Source organism: Felis catus, chromosome C2, assembly GCF_018350175.1.
Source record: "Felis catus isolate Fca126 chromosome C2, F.catus_Fca126_mat1.0, whole genome shotgun sequence".
NCBI lineage: Eukaryota > Metazoa > Chordata > Mammalia > Carnivora > Felidae > Felis > Felis catus.
In genome coordinates, this window is record NC_058376.1 from 141075883 (window position 1) to 141096317 (window position 20435).

At 42.2% G+C, this 20435-nt stretch overlaps 1 protein-coding gene across 11 annotated transcripts in view; it reads left to right on the forward strand.

The window, feature by feature from the left end:
• Positions 1 to 20435, forward strand: part of RARB (retinoic acid receptor beta) — a 769461-nt gene that overhangs the window by 60581 nt on the left and 688445 nt on the right. For 2 of the 11 annotated variants that reach the window (XM_045037698.1, XM_045037693.1), the window contains exon 3: positions 19439 to 19650. The exons of the other annotated variants lie outside the window; for them this stretch is intronic. The gene's annotated coding sequence lies outside the window, so the exon portion shown is untranslated. The remainder of the gene's footprint in view (positions 1 to 19438; positions 19651 to 20435) is intronic. 11 annotated transcript variants of the gene reach the window in all.

Below are 20435 nucleotides of genomic sequence, written 5' to 3' on the forward strand. Positions count from 1 at the left end.
CTAATAGCACAAATTGGAATGATAGGTCTCTACTAAATGCAAACACATCTTGTTCTATCATGTATATTTCCTCTAATTTTTATTAGCAGTGCCCTGAGTTGTAAGAATAATTTAATGGTTAGATGTAGTATATAAAGGTAATACCTATGTAACTTTTGGAAAATGGTTTCGATTTAAATTTTTTTCAACGTTTATTTTTTTGGGGACAGAGAGAGACAGAGCATGAACGGGGGAGGGGCAGAGAGAGAGGGAGACACAGAATCGGAAGCAGGCTCCAGGCTCTGAGCCAGCAGCCCAGAGCCCGACGCGGGGCTCGAACTCCCGGACCGCGAGATCGTGACCTGGCTGAAGTCGGACGCTCAACTGACTGCGCCACCCAGGTGCCCCGGTTTCGATTTAAATGGAAGCATTCCTTAGCTACAGGTTGATTCTTAGAACTTCTCTTTTAGCCATTGAAATGTCGCTCTCAAGAAAGATCAATATATTGAAATTGGAAGTTTTGATCTATGTCCTTGTGTATCTGAAATTGATCCTAGTGAGTTTTGTATGACTGAGTCTTTTCAAAAACCGTACTAATTTTTTTATAAATTGTTAAATGCACAATCTTTCTACAACTCTGGAAAGGCTTAGTAATAAAAGTCCCAAGAACCTTTAAAAAGCAGAGTACAGCTGTGGCCTGCTCTAGGATTTGTTGAAAGTCTATGAAAGAAACAATTGCAAGGCCTTCAGCTTCCCGTGTAGAATCCTGAAGGTACAGTTGTGAAGGTGTTGATTGAATATGGTCACATGGTCACGGCCAAGCTACCAAGTATAGCTAGGACTGAAATAGCATGCTAAGGGCTGAGTTTGAGTGAAAAATCTACATGCCCAGGAGGGAGATCGCCAGGTCCGCTTGTCCACTTACCTTCAGAGAACGGTGGCAGGTGGACTGAAACTTGGGAGGAGGGAGATGGAACATCTCCTAAGGAAAATAAAAAAACCTGTAGGTAGTGACAATTGAGGGGTTGTTAATGAGATGGGAAAACTCCCTGTCTGGAGGGATCCAGCATGCACGTAGAGCTTTAATCAGCTGGTAAATATATTAACACGTTTTCCTTTGTATTTAGCTTTGAGAATAGATCCTTTGTTAGGTAGTTTGACAATACAGACATGCGTTCCGAAAGAGAGGGGACCAGGCCCTTCTGACCACCCAGATAGCCCCATACTGACCTAAAGGGAAAATAAGTTCTGTTTATATGAATATCAAATTGATTTATGTTATACTAATTTCTTTTTGTTGGTTGTTTCCTGGTATAGCTTTCCATACAATTAAATTTTTTTTTTTTTTTTAATTTAAGAGTGGAGGGGGAGAGAGAGAGAGAGACAGAGACACACAGTATGAGTCGGGGAGGGGCAGAGAGGGAGACACAGAATCTTAAAAATTATCTTTGATTCATCTTCCACTTAATCTTTTATTACTTAAAAAAATTTGTTTTATGTTTTATTTTTGAGAGAGACAGAGTGCGAGCAGGGGAGGGGCAGAGAGAGAGGGAGACACGGAATCCGAAGCGGGCTCCAGGCTCTGAGCTGTCAGCACAGAGCCTAATGTGGGGCTTGAACCCGTGAACTGTGGGATCATGACCTGAGTCAAAGTTGGCCACTTAACCGTTTGAGCCACCCCGGTGCCCCCTTCATCTCCCAATATTTAAATTCTTTCCTCAGATAGTTCTTTAAAGTCTTGGTTGACTGTTGAGGATTTAGAGTAGGGGAAAGCTGGCTGGAGGCTCTGAGAGGTACCTGGGGCATATGGGTGGGAAGAACTGCAAAGCAGGAATTCTCAGTACCCGCACTGCTGACATTTGGGGCCAGAAAATTCTTTGTTGTCAGGGGCTGTCCCATGTATTGCAGGATGTTGAGAAACATCCTTGGCCTCTGCCCATTAAATGCCATTAGTATTCCCGGGCTGTGATAACCAACAATACCTCCAGACATGGACATACATTCTTTGGAGTGAAGGGTAGGGGGTGAAATTAATGTGGTTGAGGGCTGCTAATGTAAGATGATCTACATGCACAATGTGTCGGGGAACCCCTAGTGTCAGAATTTTTGTGGTTCCTTAAGGGCTGCTAGAATTTTTCCGTGGGTGGGGAAATGTACTATCTCCTGCCTGTAAAATAAAGACCTGGTTGAAAATATTTTCTCATTCTTCTGTGTCTTCTCTTTGGGGGAAGGCTCATTTTGTTCACCAATATCCTCCCCCGCCCTTGCTCACGAACATGGCTTAGCCGTAAGTCGGCAGTCTCATTCTCTGACACATGATTGGTTGACAAATGCATATGTGACAGAAATCTGACTAATTAGACCTAAGGGAGTGTTTTCACTGGTGATGGCAGAGTGTCTGGAAAAGGCTTCCTTATTATAAGAACACCTAGGATGGGTAGTTTCCTCATTGGATGGATGGTGTGGAGATTGAAGGTGAGGCCGGTTACTCCGTGCAGCTAAAGTTGAGCACGCAGGACAGATGGAGAAACAACAAGGGTCCTTAGGACAACGTGGAACCACTAAAAGAATCAACCCTGGAAACTAACTCTAGATGTGTTTGGCTTAAACTTCAATTTTATAAATTTCCTTTCTTAATAGCCGTGCATTTGAGTCTGGATTTTTAAAAAATGGCAAATGAAGCCATTTTTAACATTTTTTCCAAAAGTAAGTTGCCGTTTATAGGTGTGTTGACCTCGAATAATTACTCTATACGCATCAGTCCTTTGATTCTCGGTGCTGAAAGGTACGCATATACGTACACCTATTTGAAGCCACTATATACGGCTTTTTTTAGTCCACTAACGGCACATTTTTTTAAACTGAAAAGAATAGTGGGTTAAGAAGAAAATGTGGTATTTTTTACTCCACTAAAGGAACGTTTTTAAGCTCAAAAGAATGGTGGGCTAAGGAACAAATAAACTTTTAAATACCATAAAGAGCAAGAAACTGGCCAAAGCAGGAACACTATTGTTTTGACATTCTAATTATAAATACATTAGACTTGGTGCAAAACATCATCAAACCATCAGTCTTGGCGATGGTTAAGTTAATTCACTTTTTGAAGTTCAATAACTCATCTGTGAAGTGTCAGCAGCTGGGTCTTGTTAATGGTAAGCCTTTCATTCCTGTTAAATCAATTGTAAATAATAGAACCCCTCAGAGAACAAGGATGAAATAAGCATTGATTTCCAAATTGGGTGTCAGATACAGCATTAATAAAACACATTGCAACCAAACAAGTACCTAATATACTCTGATCACTGAAATAGTAATCAGGAGGAAAAAAAAATCAATGATTTTTGTGTAAGTTGCTAGTATTTTTACATTTCATTTGTGTCTATGTATCATGAGACCAGATTTCTCATTGTAGCCCCTCTCTGGTTATTTAATTGTCATTATCCTTACCAACAGAAGCAGGTAGTTTTGTGTAATGTTAGATTTGTTTCACCCTTCTTCTAAATAGGTGACAAGGGTCTAGCCACGTGTTTTTTTTGTTTTTTTTGTTTTTTTTTAGTTGACTGATATCCATGATTTTGTTGGGTTTAATGTAATACAGTAATCATTTATAGCAAGGCACATAAAACTGCAGAAAAATGTAACCACTCTAATAAAACTTTTAGGGAAAATAAAACTCCATAGCAGGTGTATATAAAAGTGCTTTATGCCTACAAACTCTATTTAATGTTAATGCCAGTGTGTTGAATACCACATGCGGGGTCTGGCTTGAAAGGAAAATGTGTCTGAACTGTTGATTCTCGAGCAAATGAGGTTGGAAGGGCAATGCCATGTTATCTATTAGACTGAAATATGAAAGCTGTTAGGGGCTCTATTAGGGATTTTATGAAGGACTAGTTTGAGGGAGAGTACATAATTTAAAAAAAAAATTTTTTTAACGTTTATTTATCTTTGAGAGAAAGAGATGGAGCATGAGGGGGAGAGGAACAGAGAGAGGGAGACACAGAATTGGAAGCAGGCTCCAGGCCCTGAGCTGTCAGCACAGAGCCCGAAGCAGGGCTCGAACTCATGGTCCATGAGATCATGACCTGAGCTGAAGTTGGATACTCAACCGACTGAGCCACCCAGGCGCCCCCCAAGAGTACATAATTTTTTTTAAGCCATGCATGGGACAGGGGTAGAAAGAGAAAGGGTGAAACTTTCATTTCTGTTTAATGTTTTAATGTCTTTTCATTTTTGAGAGAGAGAAACAGAGCCTGAGTGGTGGAGAGGTAGAGAAAGAGGGAGACCCAGAATCCAAAGCAGGCTCCAGGCTCTGAGCTGTCAGCACGGAGCTGGATGCGGGGCTCGAACTCACAAGCTGTGAGATTATGACCTGAGCCACCCAGGTGTGCCAGAAAGGGTGAAACTTTCAATAGAGCATCCTAAACTTCACCGTGTTAAAGAATTTGGTTTTTTCCAAGGCTGTTCTCTGAAGATGCAGTACTGACACATAGTGGTGGTCCTTCTGGACTTGATTTTGTTTTAGTTCTGTCTCCTCACATCTCATTACTGATTGTGTTTTTGCCTCTTAGTCTATTGTGTTTTCCTTTTTATTTCTAGATTTCTTGAGAGAACTTCAAATAACTCTTTGAAGTTATTCAAATAATGTTTTAACTGTTAGCAAATGGTCAAATAGCACTGAATTGTAATCTAACGTCCTCCTTGACCTCAGTCACAGACTAGTGACTCTTTGTAGGAACTTCAATTCAGTGTAGATGGGATCCAAGAGTAGATGACATCCAGATGGTCACTGCAAAAATAGGAATGGAAATAACTACCCACAAGAAAGGAAATACTAGAAATTGAAGACAAGAGGTAAGGTGGCAAATGTAAAGCAACATACTTACAGAGTACAGAGAACGTGGGATCTGACCTCATTTTCTGAGCCCCCACACAAATCAACTACTGTGTATTCCAAAGAGGAAAACAGGACGGTTACAGACCTTAAATTATGCCAGGTGAAGAGTATTTGAAGGCCCTGGAAAATTTTAGCTGGGAGTAAAGAAGACTCAGACTCAGGCAGTAGTAATCTACCAGCGGCCAAGATCTGTTCCATTAGGATGATAATAAAATATTCCAAACAAGGGGAACCTTTAATAAAAGGGAAATAGTGCTAATGACGAGGTTAGGACAACCATCATATACAAGGGCTGCCCTGAGCAGACAGGTTGTGTGATCATCCTCATTTTCAGGAGTAAGTTTAAGGGTTCCAGTAGGAACAGTGGGTGGGGGGGAGAGGAAAAGAGGAAAATGGATTGTTATATAAGGAAAGGATTTGTAAGGAACAGCAGGTGGGTGGCTGAAATAGGATTCCTGTCTTGGAGAATTTCTAGCTAGTCAGCGGCATAGCTCACATATCACTGTGGGCATATTTGTTTTATTTTTAGAGCTCGTGAGCAGTGGGGAGGGGCAGAGGGGGAGAGAGGTCATCTCAAGCAGGCTCCACGCTCAGTGTGGAGCCCAACGTGGGGCTGGATCCCACAACCCTGGGATCACGACCTGAGCTGAAATCGAGACAGATGTTCAACTGACTGGGCCATCCAGCCACCCCTGATGGTGAGGCCATTTAACAAGGACAGTTGAGTGGGGATTTGAGCATCAGAATTATGGTCTGACCAAATGAACTTAAATGATGATGCCAACCTTGAGACTCTATGGTTTTGAACTTTAAGTTTCATGGAGTGTTGTGCTTTGTAGATCGGGTAGTTTTAAGATCCATTAATAGAATTGTATTCTAGAATGAGTGCACTCTAGCATGGCTGGAAGGTAGCTCTGAGTCGCTGACATCTGAATGAACTAATGTTTTGGTCAAAAATGAGCTGGACAGAAACCTCTGGATCCTAGTTTTAGGTGATGGGACCTACTGTTAGGACCAGTAGACTGAACTGGAAGACACAGTTCATGTACAGGCTGGAGACCTTGGGACATGCAGTAAAATTGCCTCCAAAGCAAGGTCTGTGATCCCTGGAATGCTCTTCCACTGGCCTTGTAGGGGGGCAGGATTATGATTCAGATAGCCCCTCTGAAATTCTTTACAGTGAAGTTGCATCATAGGTGCATTTCTGCAATTTGAGCTAGATAGATCTTTTTTTTTTTTTTCAACGTTTATTTATTTTTGGGACCGAGAGAGACAGAGCATGAACGGGGGAGGGGCAGAGAGAGAGGGAGACACAGAATCGGAAACAGGCTCCAGGCTCCGAGCCATCAGCCTAGAGCCCGACGCGGGGCTCGAACTCACGGACCGCGAGATCGTGACCTGGCTGAAGTCGGATGCTTAACCGACTGCCCCACCCAGGCGCCCCTGAGCTAGATAGATCTATATGAAGTGGTGATGTAAAGCTGCCCTCTGGATTCATATGCATTACATGCCCCCTATTTTATATGTTATGTGGTACTTCATAGAAGGATCTAGGGGCTTTTCAAGAATGAGCTTGACTTCACAATTTCGGCCTCATTTGCTGACCTAGCTCTGAACGCCCCCGCCCCCCCCCCCCCCCCGCCCCCGCCGCCCTTCGTACTAGGCTAGTCCTGACCTCTATGCATCAACTCCATGAAACTGTAGGCTTCATGTTCTTTGGGAAACCTTCCCCGCTAGTCATGGCCCAGAGTGGGCAACCCTATCTCAGCCTTGGGTGGCCCTTCTTGTCTATAAGACAAATCGTAGCATTGAAATACACCAGCTCTGTGCTCTTCCATTTATGTTTTGGGTACTCCTGGCCTCTTGAACTAGACTGCCCACCTCTTGGTGGAGGGACTGAGTCGCTGATTTCGTTGGCCTCCTCCAGAGTGGGGTACACCCTATGGGTGGTTATTCACTTGAGCTGGGATCCCCTCATCTTTAACTGAACAGACTGTCACGAGAGTCTCCAGATGCCCGATTCCCCAGATGAAAGTATTTAGAGATGAAACTTGGTACTTTTGGAGGCAGCCTGATTGATTCAGAAAGAATAAAAATGTCTGTAAAGGGCAATAATGGGAAGGAGACCTCATTTGTGAATTTGGTTTTAGGCTGCTTTTCTGTTACGCTTGGGTGTCGGTGGTGTGTTGACCATTAGAAACAAAAGGTTTGTTATTTTTAAACGTTCTCTCTCTGTCTCTCTGTCTCTCTCTCTTTCTCTCTCTCTCTCTCTCTCTCTTTCTCTCTCTCTCTCTCTCTCTCTCTCTCTCTCTCTCGAGGAGTTTTGCATACAAACTAGTTGATTTCATAATTAGGATTCATATTTGAGGTTCATATTTTATGTAAAATAAAGTATTAATAGTCAAAGTATTCTCACTTAAGAACCATAACATGAACTTCGCTAATTCCTGCTTTTTCAAATGACTGCCATGGAGGCATGAAAATTGGTGTTTTCTGAACACCTGCAGGTTCAGGCTCCATAAGAAAGGACCATCAATTACAAAATACTCTGTGCATAATGGGATTACAAAAAGGATTTAAAGTCAGATTGCTTCCCTTAACTGGTATGCATGAGAAAAAATGATGGATGGAGAGCTTTTGGGGTCGGAAGAGAGGATACTTCTAGTAAAATGCAAAAAAAAAAAAACCCTGTACAAGCTATCTTTTCGATGTAGGATTTATATCTGTAGTATATTGGAAGGTAAATCTTGGCTGAGGCCAATTTATCGTAGCGCATCTCTACAGTGTATTAACTCTGAGCAGTGCTCCATAAATGGGCATGTTGAAGCTCACTTCAGGTTCCCTTGATCCTTTGTGTTGGATAAGTAATTGTACCTTCTTTGAAGCTTGGCACTATTTTCTGAAAGAAGGCATGGTTTTGCTTATGTAGAATATGAAATGGTAAGTACTTCATTAAGAGACACAGCAACAACTGAACAACAGATGGTTTCCACTTTAACGAAAGACTGATGTGCAGGCCAGCTTCTGGAATATTCTAACTGGCACAGCCGCTACTTGTAGAACTGATGCCCGCTAATATGGTTGACTGTGCATTGTGACCTCTTGAGGCTTGTTTTTTCCTTCGAGTCTTTGCGTTGTGACGTAACCTTGCACCTGGCCACGTGGGAAGACGGGATGTCCCTGACGACTCTGGCAGGTTTTGGCCTTGCCAACAGTGGTTTGACTGTGGTGTTCAGACTCTGGCATGTAGGAGGCGGCTAACCCCCTCAGAGGAGAGGCCGGTGCAGTGAGGATTGACACCGAGCACCTGCAATGGCTTGTATCTGGATCTTGGCTCATACATGCTAGGTCGCTAGCGGGTCCATCAGGAGTATTTGAGTGCCCATGGCATACAGGTACGTGTCGGATACTGTTAAGATTATGTGACTCTGTTAGTGCTTAAACTACCGTGAGTCTTCATTTTTAGGGATAAGGACCTCTTTTCTCGTGGTAATACCAAAATTGTCATATGTGGCCTTTACCCACATGCTCCCACAGTTGTTTTAGACAGTATATGAAGTTATTTTTTTTTTTTACAACATAATAGTAATGAAGCATAATTATAATAGCAAATACTTGGGCAGCTCTTGGTACCTCCTAGGTATATATTTACTATATATTGACTTGTTAAGCTATCGGCATAACCCAATGAGAATGGAAGCCAGAAAAGTCACTTACACAGGTACTAGTGGTGAAGCTCACAGTCAAGTTGCTGTTGCTGTTACTTTAAGTTTATTCATTATTTGAGAGAGAGAAAGAGCGAGAGAGCGTGTGCGCACAAGTGGGGGAGGGGTAGAGAGAGAGAGAGAGAGAGAAGGAGGCACAGAATTCGAAGCAGGCTCCAGGATCTGAGCTGTCAGCACAGACAGCGGCGCTTAAACTCACGAACCATGAGATCATGACCTGAGCTGAAGTCGGAGGCTTAGCCATTAGAGCCACCTACGTGCCCCTCTGTTATTCTTTTTAAATTTATTTATTTTGAGAAAGACAGCACAAACAGGTGAGACACAGAGAGGAGGAGAGACAGAATCCCAAGCAGGCTCCACGCTGTTAGTCCTGAGCCCATGAACCGTGAGATCATGACTTGAGCGGAGATCGAGAGTCCGATGCTTCACTGACTGAGCCACCCGAGGTGCCTCTCTGTTAATTTTTTTAATCTGTAAAATGATGGTAATAGAATTTAACTCCAATGTTTTGGGAATTGTGATATGTCTGGCATATGAAGTGCTTAATAAAAGTTGCATTAGGATTTCTAATGATGGAAATAGAAGGGATACCAACTGGGTATAAAACAGTCTGATATGTATCCCATATTCTATGGACTTCTGTGGGGAAGGGACTGTGAGTGGTGTGGAGGATGGCTAGGCAGGGGTGGGGGAAGGTGAGAGGTACCCATGTTCTTATTTGGACCAGGCACTTTAATGTGCTCCATTGGGTGACTACAACAGCAGAGTGCATAGAAACTTGACCACAGACCTCTGGTTTAACTTCATTTATAGCAAGTTCACTTTACAGCTGACAGTCCTGGATCTTATTTAACTGGAAAACAGCAACTGTCAGACTGATTTCCTCTTGATAATTTTGTAAATTTCCTTCTCTAATTGGATAATAGAATTATTGGGAACTTTGCAAATAAAAAATGGGACAATCTGCTGAGGGCAGGAAGTGATAGCAACGTGTTGGACCACATGAGACCCTACTGCACACAATCCAAGCCACATAATGTGAATTCAGCAAAATCCCTGGAGCTGCCATCTTGTTTTATTTTTTTTAATTTTCTCACATCGCTGGTGTGAGTCCATTAACACAAACCATCGTGATCTTTTAGTAGGTCTGCTTTTGAGTAACTCCTCCTGGGGCGGGTAAAGAAGATAGTCACCTTCATGCATTCAAATCTGGGTTTTTCCACTGGAACCATCTCACGAGAGAGAAATGTTGGCTTACAGAAAACCCTTGTGCTTGCCAACTCTAGTTCCTACACTGTTGACATTTTTTACTGTGTTGGTTGAAGGGGGAACACTCAGATGAGGAAATAAGAGGGACGTATCATAACGTGATTATTTCTAAAGAAACCTATGTTGATGAAGTTACATGGTAGAAGTTGTTGACAATTACTGGTGATGTTGAAACTCAACCAAACATTGGCTTAGAAGGCTGTTAAATTTTAACTTTCTACTAGTGTTTGGGTAGTGTCTCCCTCCCCTCTTAAGATGTGTTAAAGTACCTCTTAAATAAGACTGTGTATGTATACACAAACACACTTTTTTTTTAATTCATGTATTTTCAAGAATGAGAAAGAGTGAGCTGGGGAGGGCCAGAGAGAGAGGGAAAGAGAATCCCAAGCAGACTCTGTGCTGTCAGCATGGAGCCTGATGTGGGACTTGATCTCAGCAACTGTGACCTCATGACCTGAGCTGAAACCAAGAGCCTGATGGAACCGACTGCATCATCTGGGCACTCCTACACAAACACATCTTAAAGGGATCTGCAGTTACGGGCACAGATTCTAATTTTTAATTCCTACTATGTGGTCCAAGATATGAAAGGGTTATGGAAAATAAATGTTTCATATTAAAAGAGTTGAGAATTTTGGCAAACCATTCAAAGAAGTTCCCTTCAGGCTGAGAGTAAGAATGTAAAAAAAAAAAAAAAAAATCCAGAAAGTTTGGATTGCCATGAAAGAAATCTTTAATAATGAATCTTTGTGTAGCACATTGATATTTTCATGTGATCGGCACTACACATAATAAAGTCTGTTACCACTCTGTGTTACCCAGATGAAAATAGTGAAGAGTTAGGACAACCTAAGTATGACTAGGGTTTACTTCTATTTGTGTTAACAAGGATGTATTCTTTTCCCTTTTTTGAGGTTAACATTTTTCTGTCCTTGACAAGCAGTTGACTTAATGGTAGTGTCTGTTGTGGCTCAATGTCAACTCTGCTGACTCCTTAAGTCCCTGAGCGTGGCTGGTGTTGAATGAAGTTCCTTAGACCATTCTGTTGCAGTTACCGGTTGGGGGTCCAGGAAAAGCAACACCCACTACGTTGTTGATCATACGTCATACTCTGAGGATTTAAACTTGCATATTTTGGATAGCACAAAGGAGACTTTGAGACTCTGCCACGTTTCTGATAGAATATAGGCTTGAAATATGAGTCCCCCCCCCCCCCACCCCGTAGGATATAAGGAAGACCTGGCTGAAAACAGCAAAATGGACTACCTTAAAGCAGTTCTTGCATAAGGAGGCTTGTGTTGTGTCCCTTCCTGACGGAAGAGTCGTTGTGTGGTCCTAGATGCTTCAGCGGTATCTCCTGATGCATGGTGGGGGCCCTGGAGTCTGACAGAGGCGATTTGAGTTTGGATTGACTTACCAGCTGTGTGACCTGGACAAATGACTTAACCCTGATAAGCCTCCATTTCTCCAGCTGTGAAATGGGGATTATTAGGGTATTGGACATATGCCCATCAGCAGCCTCTGTGAACTGTGGCTCAACACTCATGGAAAAGCTGGGTGCATTTACATCTGTCTGCAATGTTGTGGCCAATACAGCCCATAAAATTTGACTTTCAGCAAATGAAGTACTGGACATAAAAAAAAAAAAAAAAAACTTAGCAAGGACTGTAAATCTCCATTTTGGATGATATCCTGTGACATCGTGCCATAGAAGTCTCCATCTGTGCGTGTTTCTGTTTTTCATCTAGAGGGCCTTCGGAGCGGGGCTCTGGATGATTGCTGTGAGAGGCTGTGTATAGTGTATTCACTTAGTACCAAGGGTTCTGGAGCCCAGGGTGTCTGCGCTTGAATCTTAACCATAGGACTTACAAACGACTTGGGCAAGTTACTTGGCCTTGGTTGTGCTGCTTTTTTCCCATCTCCAAAATGGCAAGAATGACAGCAGCTCCACTAGAGGCTAGTTGTGAGCATTGTAACATCATGATTTAAAGGCTTTATCTGCATTTCGCCGCATGTGGTAAACATCCAGTCGGGGTTGCCTGTTTACCTACCCCACTCCCTGTAAGTATAGAGTGAGTCCTAATGAACATTAGCCTGTATTAGAAGTTTCCGTTGTGGCTAATTAAACATAGGTATTAATGGTTGGGGGAAGAGAGGCAATAGACACAGGGGTTGGTAAAGAAAAGTCTACCCATTTCCTGGCTTAGGAGAAATGAGGGACGAAGCAGTGAAACATTGTAGCCTTGGGTACGTTGAAGAGTTAGACGGAGCACGTACCTTCTTTACCTGTGAAGGACGCTGAGGAGCATCACCTCTGAGGCTGCCTGCGGCTGGGTGCATACCCCGAAATTTCAACTATCTTGAGTTACCTTTGATTCTGGAGATGCGTCCAAAGAAGTAGGTGAGGCAGTGGCTGAGAGCCTGCCTGGGGGGATTGCTGGTATGAGGAGAGTGGAAGGCTGCCAAGAAGACCGTTCCTCGGGGCAAGTGAGTAGGTCAGTGGGTTGAGATCTGACATCGGCTCAGCTCATGATCTCCCAGTTCATGAGTTCAAGCCCCACATCGGGCTCACTGCTGTCAGTATGGAGCCTGCTTCAGGTCCTCTGCCCGCCCCCCTCTCTGCCCCTTCCTGCTTGTGCACGCAGGCTTTTCCCAGATGGACTTCGGAGGGAGTAGGAACTCTTCTCTGTTTACTTAACAAATCTGGGCAACCATACGTGGATGATGTCCTTTCAAAAAAAACCCCATATTTTTGCGGGGATAACGATCTGGTGGGGTAAGCCATCTCTGCACATCGGGGGATGTTCCAGGGCAAAAGTAGCCTGGTGGACCAGGACCTAGCCTCCAGGGAGCCCAACTTCTCTGCCCTGAGATGGGCATCCCTTCTCCATCACTTAAATGTCATGTTAGGAAAAAAGCAATGTGGGTGACCCTCCCTAACCCTGCTCCTGCTGCTCTTAGGGAGAAAATAGGTTGGAGGTAGAGGACTGAGAGCTTAGAGAGATGGTACCTTTTTATCCAAGGGAGCTGAACAGTGTCCCTGGAGACTTGTTAAAGCTTAGTCAAATTGACATCATAAACTGGTCAATTATTTCCCTTCGTCAACCAGATGGAGGGGACTTAGGGAGGAAGGGAGTTTAATTGAGACCAAATAAAAATACCTCCTTTTTCAACTTCCACTGTAAATTAAACTTTGCAATCAGGATAGGCAAAAATGTGGCTTTTGTGAGTTTGTGAGCGTTTTCCAGGGAGAATGACCAAGACAGTCATTTCCTCGTCAGAAGAGAATGTGACTCAAAATCCAGAGTCTATGGTTTTGCCGAAGATTTACCAAGGAAATTTGGATGCTTCCTTCCCAATAAAAAGCAAAGGCCTGTGGTTACCTCTGTTTTTGCCAGCATATATTTGTATCACATGTGCCATGAAAGAAACCTACAAGATGCACACCAAAGAGCATATGTTAAATTCATGATCTAATGTAATAAAGGGATGGATGTTGAGAGGTCTGAGGCTTTCTCTGGGACAGAACGTTGTAAGTGAACTTGGGGCAGTTGCTTTTCATACAGGATGGTATTCTGAGTCTTGATAGTGGCCATATTCAGAGTGGCTGATGGATAAAATTCTAGGTGTGTTTTCTGTGCCAGGCACGTGTGATACCGGGGTGGCATTCAGGTATCAAGGGCTAGAGTCCTTTATGTATCAGCCTAAAAGGGGAGATTCTTTGAACCCAAATAAGGACAGCCACTTAATGACAACTTCTCACCATTCACATGGGATTAACTCGCACCTGAACCGCGCTGAAAGAAAGATTGTGTGAACCCATTCGCAGGCTTGACCTTGAGAAACAATATGGTAGTCCCATTGGAAAGGATTGCCTTTTTTTTTTCCTAAGGGATATTATTTATGTATGGTTGCCCAGATTTGTTAAGTAAACAGAGCCTCAAAGCAGAGGAATAAAATGAGCTCTCAGAATAGGTGGTCTAATATTCATTTAAATGCTCAAGACATTATTCACAGCTTTAATTTGTTGAACACCCACTCTGTACATGGTACTGAGAGAGATGAATAATATAGGGCTTTTGACCCTAAAGATCTTAGCCTAGCAAAATAAAAATAATGTATGTATAAAAGGGCTTTTACGTATGCAGTCATGTGCATTTTCTAGGAGGAATGTTGGAACTTACTAGCTTTTCTTTTCTTTTTTTTTTTTTTTTTTTTTAAATTTTCAACGTTTATGTATTTTTGAGACAGAGAGAGACAGAGCATGAACGGGGGAGGGGCAGAGAGAGAGGGAGACACAGAATCGGAAACAGGCTCCAGGCTCCGAGCCATCAGCCCAGAGCCCGACGCGGGGCTCGAACTCATGGACCGCGAGATCGTGACCTGGCTGAAGTCGGACGCTTAACCGACTGCGCCACCCAGGCGCCCCAAAACTTACTAGCTTTTCAAACAAGCCAGTGACTTGAAAAGGTCAAGAGCAGTTGAAGTTTCAGTCTACGTAATGTAAGCCTGTGCTTTTCAGTGATGATTATTCAGAAAGTTCTGGGATTTAGTCTGCTTTAGGCTAGCCATGATAAATTTATATCCATAAGAAAAACATTCAATTATTTAGCCTATTTTTAGAGTATCCACGATATCAAATAGGTGTTAGGTGCCAGAGAGACACGTAAGGAAGGCGTAGTACTTGCTCTCAAGGAGTCCGATGAGAACAGAACATGGGGTACAAGCTCTCGCAGAGGTTTGTGCTGAGGGGATGGGGAAGAGGAGAGGCAGCGAAGCTTCTCAAAGAAGTATCCTTTAAGTTGCAGAACATAGATGGAGGGGCTAGTTTTCCTCTTTCCTTCAGCCGGGAAGATGTACGTAAGTTATCCACTTTATTGAGTTAAGGAAGGTGAAAATGAATCATATAGGACTTACTCCTCTTTATAACACTTAGGAAAGGAAAGCTGACTATTGATTACCGGGTAATATGCTAAGTGCTTTCCTAAGAATTATTTGATTTAGTCAACCCTGTAAGATAAAGGAACTGAAGGTAAGAAATTTGTGGACTAGTATCACCCGGCTAATTCTTAAAACAGGTAGAGTAAAAGTAGATGTGATCAATTTATTTAGATTACAGGCAGCTCCCAGTTAGATTGGGATTATGTTTTTTTCAAAAGTTGCTTCTTTGCAACCCGAGTTCCAGATTAGTGGTTCTTAAACTTAGGTATGTATCAGAATCAGAGATCTCATTAAGCAGACTTAGGGGTCCTACTCAGTTTCTGACTCAGTGGGTGTGGGGTGGAACCCTAGAATTGGGGTCCAAAGAACATGGTTCAGTGCTATAAATGAGATTATTTTTCAATGTTTAAAATGTACTCATGGGGTTTGTGGGTGGCTCATTCAGTTGAATGTCTGACTCGTGGTTTCGGCTCAGGTCATGGTCTCATGGTTTGTGGGTTCGAGCCCTGCACCGTGCTCTTTGCTGACAGCACGGAGCCTGCTTCACATTCTCTCCCTGCCCCCCCCCCCCCCGCCCTGCTCGCTCTGTCTCTCATTCAAAAACAAAGATTAAGGAACAATTTTTTTAAAAAATGTACTCATGGATTAGTGATGAGCATACTATTTTTCTTTCCATATGCAAATGATCCCTATCCCATTTGATCCTTGCAGTTGGGTCTATTCAAGGAAACTGAACCCTTTAGGATGAATATTGAAGACTACCCAATAATAAGTGCTGTTAAAGATATGGAAGAACTGGAATGCATCTGTAGTAGAAGACAGTATGGAGGCTTACCCCCCGCCCCCCCCCCAAAATCCAAAAAAACACAACAACATAGAATTAACATGTGTTGCAGCATGTCAATTCCCAGGTGTATTCCCAAAACAACAGGAAGCAGGGACTCAGATTTCTGTTTGCACATCTATGTTCATGAGGGCAGTAACAGTAGCCAAAAGGTGGTAACAGCACACTGGTGTTTACCAGGGACTTGGGGGAGGGGAGAATGGGAAGTTAAAATTTGATGTGTACAGCTTCAGGGTAGGATGATGACGTTCTGGGGATGGGTAGTGGCGATGGTTGTACCACATGGTGAGTGTGCTTCATGTCACAGAATTGTACACTTAAAAAATCATTAAAATGGAAACTTTTAGGTCTATTTTTTTTATTGTAACAAAGGGACTGGAAGGAGTATTGCACATCTCCTCTGTCTAATCTCCCAAGTCATGGTTGCGTAGTCTAGACCGTCTTGTTTGAATGACTGAAACTTAGAATGTATCTACCCCATCGTGGAAAGTAGACCTCTGTTTTAGACATGTCGAATACCACATTTTGAGCCGTTACGGAAACTAACCTTAGAAAACTGATGCGAATGTTGAACTTGCCCAGAAGTTAACCCTTCACATCCAGCCAGGGGGGTCAGGCTTCCGGGAAAATAACAGGTCTCCATTTGTCTGAATAGGAAGCCATTGTCCATTAAGTTGAGCTCATAGAACATGGCTGCAAGACTGAGGCTGTCTGATTTGGCATCCCCGATGTCTGTCTCTGACACTTACGGCTAAATTACACTGCTGCTAATTAAATAAACTTGTAAAGCCAGCCTCCTACCCTGCCTCTCCTCCTCCATAAAGCAGGGCATTGCCATTTCGGGTAGTTGTCCATATCTATCATCTCAGAATTTCTAACCTTAGGCATAGCTGTTTAACTCAATTAAATGTGACTGAAGTAAACTTTGTTGAAAAACCTAATTGTAAAATAAATACATGGAGTGAAATGCTCAGGGTGATTTCTGTAGCTCAACTTGAGGCTATGCATTTTGGGCAGCATGTGTGGTTCTTGATCATGACATGTTTCAAAAGAAATCTCTTTGGTCTGAATTACCCTTTTTCAAAGGGGAAGATGGCTCCTGAATTAAATACTCTGCTTTGGCCTTAATAAAAATTTCATCACAGTAAAGTGACCAAGTTTAATCCTTGCAAATGCCATAAACTATATGCTCTAGAAGTATATTAAAAACCAAAGACTATGTTTTAAAAGACAAATTAGGGTCTTAAGTATTAATCTCCTACCCAATATTTAACCTACTTTGATGTGGTTTTCATTCTTTCTGTGTCTTTCATTTGTTTTACCCAGTAAAATCTTAAAACCAGGAAGGACTTTTTTCTAGGGAATACCTCGATGCGTTCCTTAGAATACGGTGTTCTGAGAGATGTCAATTAGTTTTTTTCTCTTCAAGCTAGTCTTGTTTTGTCAGGTAACTATCACAAATTTTGGTTTAAATAAGACTTAAAAAACACAGAAACTATAGGACTTCTAAGAACCTTTACTTTCTAACTTTTACATGGTGAATTGCTGAGAAGAAACTTAAAGAATTAAGTCCTCCACAACATACTCATGGAACCTTTCTTTCCCAGAGACATCTTTTAGAGGTAGGGGAGAATAAAATGGGCTTTGAGAAGGCCCAACTTCCTTCCTAGGACAAATGGAGGAATTAAAGTCTTCAAGCTTTATGGTTTATTAGGTATTCTGTAACCTTGAGAATAGATGGGTTTTCACTTCAGGGTAGAAAGGCATGGGCTGAGAAGCCAAGCCCAGAGTTGCAGTCCCTACTCTGTTAGTTGGCTGGCTGGGTGTCCTCAAACATCTCTGTAACACTGACGCTTCCTCACTGGGTTGGAACATTGGTCCCTCCCATACCTTTACTCAAAGCATTAAGATGATGCTTTCAAAGTAGCCTTGAAACCATCAAGCACAGTTGCAGATCATTGTCCCGAGAATCAGTACAGTCAGAACAACAGCTCTGATACTTTTTCCTTGATTATATTAAGATAAAAAACTTTAAACTACGTTATACTCCATGTAATCAGAGCGATGTCTAAAAATAACCTTAGGTAGAGAACAAATAACATTGAACTAACTCGAAGCCCAGATGTTGACCATATTTTGCTTTGGTAACGGTTTTGGTTGAGTAGTTGTACTTGGTAACTTTAGGTAATTGAAGTACTATTTCTTCTGATCAGCTGTATTGTCTAGGATTCCTCCATCCCCTGCAGTAGAAGCTCATACTGTGGTGGCTGTTGATAGCTTTGTGCTGCGCCATGTTCAACACGCTGTTTTTGTCTTGCTTGCTGCAAGGTGTCTAGGTCCCACAACTTGGGGGAACACCAGGTCCCACAACTGCATCCTAGGTTGGCGGGATGGAAAAGCTACTTTTTGGAAGGGTTGTGCAAACTGAGCAAGGGAGGCCCTTCTCAATAAAATTGTACTCACAATTCATTGGCCAAACTTTTGTTTTATGACTACCTCTTGATTAGGGTGGCTTGGAAAATCAAGTGTGTTTCTGACTAACTGCACATAACGCTTTAAGTGTGGTCCCCAGACCAGCATCACATCACCCATGATCTTGTTAGATAGGTAAATTCTTCTGCCTTACCCCTGACCCTTTGTCAGGACCAGCTACTTAATATGTGAGGTCCAGTGGAAAATAAAAATGTGGGGCCCCTAGTTCAGAAATGGTTCAGAATTTCATGACAATAACAGCAGAGCATTAAATCAAGTATGAGGTCCCATGTAGTGCCAAAGGTCACATACCCACGAAGCTGGCCCCGTCGTCTGTAATACAAGATGTAAGCAGCCATGCTCAGGTTTGAGAACCACTCAAAGAATAGGTATTTAATTATTTCCCAGACCTTCCACCTTCTCAAGAAACCTGCTGGGCTATTCGTAGAAAGATTCAGTCGCTGATGAGTCATGTGAGAGGCAGAATGTTCTATGATTTTCTTTTCCATCGGTGAAAAGCATCTCTTGACATCTGGGGACAAAAGCCCAGTGGGAACCGAGTAGGACCTGGAGGAGGTTCTGCCAGCCGACAGCTGTGGCCGAGGATAAATTTTAGCCTAAAAATCTGGATAGTGTTGCTCTCCTGATGAATGGCTGTTTCAAGGGGTTAAAAAAAATTGCAGATGAGCCTTCAATGAAAGTAAAATTAAAGTCATTTATCCCAGATCATTTGGAAATATCAACTTCCTTCTTAAAGAAAGAAAATATAATAAAGCCCTTTCATAAAGATATAAAATATTTAACATGTGACTTCTGCTTTGTACCAACATCCCCTCTTAATGGTCCCATTATTTTGTTGTGTTTAACTCCAATGAAAAATTTAGGAGGAAGGATGGGCAAATGGTGAACCCAAATCAGGATTTCCCCCCCCCCCTCAAATCTGTGATTACATCACTGGCCCATTTATATTGTAAGACATTTTTACGATATAAGCATTTTTTCATTTGGACAGCAACCATAATAAATTGAAATAAAATTCAGTCTTGATTGATGTTGTAAGTGTCATGTACAGGGCAAGTGCCATCTATTAAGTGTGGTTTGCCAGGGCAACAATAAATAGTAGCGTTTGAATGTTTTTCTTATTAAGGAGAAAACCGGTCAGTAACGTGGGTTTTGTGGACCCCAAGGCCTGCGGTAAATGGAAAATGCCTGCCGCCACGTGTGACTCCTTCCCTGGCTTTAGGACAAAGGTGGTCCGAAGGCTGCAAGAACGGTTTTTTTTTTTTTTTTTTTTTTTTTTTTTCAAATTAGGATCAACTATTACAGTTTGTGGAATGAAAGCGAGAGGCTGATTACAACATAATGGAGTGTACCGTATTCATCTCTTTGAAATATGACCTCACCCGGCCTTTTCCATTTTACAATCGATTCTCTCATTCCCTTAATGAACCTTTGCGTTCATGAGTCTTCCTTGGAAGTATGCACATGAAATATTGCTGGAGCAAAGAATAATTGTCTGCCAAGTAAGTAAGAACAAAGTGCCTCTCTTGTCGTTTGGTTCAATAACATTAGAAACTGTTAATGCATCATGTTGGGCACCGTATTGTTTTGCTTAATAATTATCTAATTTGCCAAAGCTTGCCTTAAAAAATGTTGTTTGAAAGCTGGCACAATAGAGTCGTTGGCCTGTTTCTCTAAAGATGGGAGGAGAGGCTGATGTAAATGCATTTAAACACAACTTTCGTCCTTAAAAGTGTTGCCAGGCAGGTCTAATTTGGGCAAAGTAGCACATCGAGTTTGAGCAGATACTGTGAAAGGGTGTAACAAAACTGAAGGGAATAGGTATTGCTTGTAACAGAAAGGAATGCAAAACAAGAAGTATAATTCCTGGGTTTTTGAGTAATAATCCATTTGCATGATTTGGAATGCATACATATAAGGCTCATTGATCCAGTATTGGAAGGCAATAGGATAGACTTTACATAACCCAAGACTTAAAATATATTCGAATCTCCTCTTTTTTTCCCTCCACCAGGAGGAATTAAACTGTGCTCTCTTAAATGTTAGGTATGTGATTCTGTGTAAAGTTGGCAAAAAAAAAGTTGGCGTGAATGGCATGAAAAAGGAAACCACAGGACTGAACCGTGATCACACTTGTCCACGACCTAAAAATTTCAAAGGCTTGCCCTTTCTCGGGAAGCAGGGGAATAGGACTGTCAGTGTGTGCCTGGCCGTTTAAATTGAGCCCAGGAATATTACAGGTGGACGCAAACCAGTGGAATTAGGAAATTCTTCACAGAAAATAAAA